The sequence below is a fragment of the Equus quagga genome, chromosome 4, assembly GCF_021613505.1.
Source record: "Equus quagga isolate Etosha38 chromosome 4, UCLA_HA_Equagga_1.0, whole genome shotgun sequence".
Taxonomy (NCBI): Eukaryota; Metazoa; Chordata; class Mammalia; order Perissodactyla; family Equidae; genus Equus; species Equus quagga.
The window spans coordinates 53,317,183-53,322,720 of record NC_060270.1 but is presented as its reverse complement, the minus strand read 5'-3'; the positions used below and the strand labels follow the sequence as shown (position 1 = coordinate 53,322,720).

General features: G+C 39.5%; 1 pseudogene; it reads left to right on the top strand.

The window, feature by feature from the left end:
* Positions 1–205: 205 nt before the first annotated feature.
* Positions 206–3,496, top strand: LOC124238662 (phosphomannomutase 2-like; annotated as a pseudogene).
* Positions 3,497–5,538: the final 2,042 nt, after the last annotated feature.

Here is a 5,538-nt window from a genome sequence, read left to right as displayed (position 1 = left end):
ATTCTATTACTGCATCTTCAAGCACTTCACTTCACTTTAGCATCTCTTTCGTTTGATTCATTTTTCTATTGGTTATAGCCTATTTTTTTCCTGCTTCTTTGCATACTGAGTAATTTTGTATTGGATCCTAGATGTTAGGAATTTTGCATTGTTAGGTGATGGATTTTGTTTTATTTGTTTAAAGAGGTTTGGACTTTTCTCTGGCATGGAGGTAAGTTACTTTCAGCCAATTTGATTTTTCTGGGACTGCTATTAAGCATTGTGAGGCTGGCTTCAGAAAAGTCTTTAGTCTATGGCTGATTTGGCCCAACTTCTAAAGTGATACCCATATGTGGACTATCCTTGATGTTCCATAACTTTACGTGTATTTCTACTTTTGGTAGTTTTTAAGCTCTAGGATTTGTTTCTATTGTTATTATCCTAACCACCTCATGGAATGTCACCCCCATCAGGTACAAACCAGGAAGAAGTAAATATTCAAAGAGACCTCTGTGCGGTTCTCTGAAGCTCTCCCTCTGTGCTGTTGATGAGTCTCATTCTTTCCAAGACTTTTGAGCCACTCTACCTCCTTTCACTTGGACTTCTGGCTCAGCAACTCATTGAGACTTCTTGTTTGCTTTGTTTGATTTCTCTTTCCCTGCACCACAGCCAGGGAACAGCCTTCAGGTAGTAAACTATGTCAATCTTAAGGCTGGATTATTTTTTTTTCCTTTCTCTCAAGGATCACAGTCCTGTTTGGCTGTTGTCTGATGTCTGAAACCTGGTGTTATGTGTATGCATAGACATGTTTGTTTTTCTAGTTGTTTATAGTAGCAGGGCCATTATCATAGCAGTGCTTTATGGGCAGAAGTGGAAATACCCTCAAAATCATTTAAAAAAAAATAATTCTCCCATCTCTTTCACTGAAAGGGTCCATATATCTATATATCATAGACATAAGGATACCTAGCTGCCAGATCTTTGCTTTCAAATACCATTAACCACCAAAATGAACCAGAACTCCTGATTTCATTTATGAGAAAGAGAAAGGAAAAGATGAGCCTAGAAATTCTTTTTACACTAGAGAGTAAAAATGCCAAAAAATGGATGAAGATATGTCAAAATTTTGTAGTTGCCTAAACAGGTCATATAGAAAACATTTGGCAAACACTTCATGAATGTGAGTGAAACACAGATGGGCCAATGCCTTAGGAAGAATGATCTTTCCCAAAATGCACAGCTATATTGTAGGAATGATAGAATAAACATAAATTCACCCTAACAAAGCCTAAAACAAAAGTCTTCACAGGAGAGAGAAGATCAACCAATAATTTAACTGCCAGGTGGAAAATTTAACATTCTTCTGATGAAGATAACGAAATCAAGATTCCGTACAATATATCACCTACAATGTTTCATTGTAGTAAGTAAATAAAACTTACTAGATATGTGAGGAAGCAAAAGAAAGGGGTTTCCATAATCAAAGGAAAAATACCAGTGAAAAGAATAAGATACTCAGATGGCACATTTGTTAAAAGTAGCTGAAAAGGACTTCAAAATAAGTATTATAAATATGTTAAATGGTTTACAGCAAAAGATAACTACAATGGTGAAGAGATAGGGAATTTCAGGAGACATAAGTAATTTGTTTACAAAGTACCAAAAAATAAGTCTTAAAACTAAAAATGTACAATATTTGAAATAAAATTATTGGGTGGACTTATCATTGTTCTTAAAGACTATAAAATGCAAACTAATGTAATCTGAAGCACAGATAGAAAAAATTGAAAGAAATAAACAGCCACAGTAACTAGGGGATCACAACAAGCAGTCTAAAAATACATGTAACTAGTGTTCCAGAAGGAGGAGAGAAAGTGGAAAAAATCATATTAACACTGCCTAAAAATTTCAGTAGCTTTTTAAAATGTCAACCCACATAGCCAAGTAGAAAGGAAATCCCAAACTGGATAAATACAAAGAAAACCACACCAGGTCACAACATGGGCAAACTTCTAGAAATAAGAGATAAAGAGAACAACTTGAAAGAAACCAGTAAATAAAGAGAGAACAAAGCATATAGTGAAGAAACAATAAACAACAGCTAATTCATCAGTAAAGTAGGACAGAAGTAGTGCAGGGCAGAAGGCAATGAAATGACACCTTAAAAATGTTTAAAAACATACAAACATTTACATAGAATTTTATATACAGTGAAAGTATTCCTCAAAAAATAAGGTAAAATAAATAAACTTCCAGATAAACAAAATTCAAGAGAATGAGTTGCCAACTGAGCAGCATTGCAAAAGCCACTACAAGAAGTGAATTAGGCTGAATAAAATGAGACTGAAAATAATTCTTGTATTATATTTGAAGTAGTATATTAATTCAAAGTAGAGGAAAAGTTAAGGAAGAATATTATAATCCCTGAAATAACCACTATAAAACTAACTGAAAGAGTTAATAATAAAATTCCATATAGGAGATAAAATGGAATACTAAAAACAGTCAATTACTTTAAAAGAAGGGGATAGGAGGGGACTGAAACTGGGGACTCGAGGGCTCCCGGCCTGGCGCTCTGCCTCTTCCCTGTGGACTGGACCTGATGGCCCTGAAGCAGAAAATTACCAAAAAAAATGGATGGCTGTCTACAAAAATTGAGGCAGAAGATCAGAGTCAGTGTGGTAGGTGAGTTGGACTTTGAGAAAGTGCGGGAGCAACTGGGAAATGCTGTGGTTTAAAAATGATTAAGTGTGGGGCAGGCCTGGTGGCACAGTGGTTAAGTTCGCATGTTCTACTTCTTGGAGGCCCAGGGTCCGCTGGTTCGGATCCCGGATGAGGACATGGCATTGCTTGGCACACCATGCTGTGGTAGGCGTCCCACATATAAAGTGGAGGAAGACGGGCATGGATGTTAGCTCAGGGCCAGGCTTCCTCAGCAAAAAGAGGAGGATTGGCGGTAGTTAGCTCAGGGCTAATCTTCCTCAAAAAAAAAAAATGATTGTTTCCAGAAAATGGCTTGGAAGTATATAAAGATGGGAAACTCTTGCGTAAACAGACTATTCAAGGTCACCAGAGTGAGGCTCTAATCTAAGATTTAATCAACTACTATCTGAGTTACATTGGGAAAATTAAGCTCCCAAAGAAGAGGGGTCCTTTCATTGAATTTCAAAATGGTATGTTAAATGCAGCCTCTATTGGAAGAAGCTGCAGCCAAAAAGAACTCAATACAAAGGAAATATAAGACAAAAATTTGTACCAGATCTGTGGAAAGTTTTCAGGAAAAGGCCTCATTTTTCCCTTAGGAGGCCAGATAGCTTTAAAGTCTTTCCTGATGGATAGGAGAAGAGGTATTTCCTGGACATGTGGAAGATGACAGTTATAAGACCATTTTTCCTTTGGAGACAAAAGTATGGCAGGTGGGAATGACCATGAGATCTTCACAGACCCAAGACCAGTGGACTACACTGTGATGGAGACAGAGAACACACACAAGATCTGTGAAGAGGTCTTGTCCTAGCAGTCCATTTTCCCCTGGGAAGGGGAAGGAGTCCCAGCTCACAAGCCTGAAAGAGTCATTGGGTTGCCAGACCTGGGATCTCCCCTGACATGCTCACCCATCCCCAGCCCAGGCCAGGCTCTCCATACTATTCAGTCATCACATATGGTCTGGACACCGTATCTTCACTCAGCAGGGAAGTCACCCTTTCACCTACCTGACACACAATACCTTCTACCTCCAATGCCAGAGGAGCCAGAAAAGGGAAGAAGAGACTGGTCAAGAATGGCTCAAAGGAATAACTCCAACAAATGATTTTATGCCCCATTCCCAAGTCTAACATGCCCCTGATATGTGAAATCACAGTAAGAATTTTTTTTAAAGTTGCTCCTGATTTTAGATCAATAAAGAACAAATGTGCTTGAACCTTCCCTCTTCGTGGGTCTTGTGAAAAATGTTAACAGGCATTAATGTTTGGATCCCCCGCATGAATACCAAAAGGGAGATTTGGTGATGAGAAAGAAAAGACAGGACATTTACAAAGATCCAATGCCAGGACGGAAGTTTAAAAGCACTTCCTGGGAGGAAGCTCCCTCCTGAGTGTCAAGTTGATAGGGACTTTGAAACCAAGGGGACTCTGATCATCTGAGCAATATTGAGCTAAACGACTGGGGGCACCTTGTTCTCCAATCCCACTGGTTGTTTGTGAAGCACAGACCTGGGCATGGAGTGCAGACAGGTGGCTGGCCAAGGGACAAGTGACCCCAGGTGGTTTGTACCTCAGCTGGCCTAGGAAACAGGTTAGCTCTATGTTCACTACACGTCAAATATCCTGGCTGATTCTTAGTACCCATTGAGATGGGAGGAAATAGAACCAACAACCTGTGGTTGATCTTTGGCGCTGGCAAAACAGTGCTTTCCTGGGATGCCAGTTCTGTCCCCACATTTGGAGAAACTAACTTGGGATGTCACTTTCACCAAAAGAACCTTTTCTTTATTGGACATGACTGGTCTTCTCAAAGGCATTATTGACCTCTAGTTTTTCAGGGATCAGGTAAGAACCTGGATAATTAATAGGAATAGGAAATGTGCTTTATTTCTCTGCAGATCTTTTAATCAAGTGTGTCCACCCAGGCCCTCACCCAGACTTCAGGGTAAGGAGTCGAAATAGTTGTAGTTGGACCTGTGTCCCTCACTCTTCCCTTCCACATTCTGCAAGTTCTTCATGAAAATAGAAAGGAGCTCAAGGGCCTCATCCAGAATATAGTGGAAGAGAGCTTTCCAATAAAACAGCTCACGTGCCACCTTTCAGTAGCTGGAAACGTTGGGACCTCCAAACCTTCCATAGTGGCTTCAGTCCACAGTGTGGCCTCTACTGGGAACTCTCCTACCTGAATCCTTGCCAGGGGGAGCCCTGTGCTCTGCATCCCTACCTCCCAGCCCCTAGCCAGGTGCTTTCATCACAGATAAACTTGGTTTCCTCCAAACCTTTGGGCCACTTGGGCTTGTCTTAGCTCAGGATTGGATTGGATGGAAGCAAGAAGAAATGCTGGCCTGTGAAGTCCAGCCCTCTCACCCATGCCCTTTACCACACGCAGGATTGAGGCTTCTCAGTGATGCTCAAGTGCAGTCATCCAGGGCCATGTTTCCTTGTAGAATTTTGCCAATGATACCACAATGGCCTTTCAAAATGAATAGTAGCAAATTAAAGTCATTTTATTGTTTCCCAAAAAAATAAAATAAAATAAATAAAAGAAGGCAGTGAAGGAGGAACAATGGGACAAAGGACAGATGATGAAAAATGGAAGACAAATAGCAAGAAGGTATAATTAAACCCGAACATATCAATAATTACGTTGAATATAAGTGGACTTAATGCTCCAATTGAGTCAAAAATTGCAAAATTGAAGAAATAAGCAAGACTCATCTATATGCAGTTTATAAGAGATGAATTTTAAACACAGAAAAGTTGAAAGTAAAAATATAAGAGAACATATACTATTTAACACAGAGCATAATAAAGCTGATATGACTATACTAACATCAGATAAAGTAGACTGCAG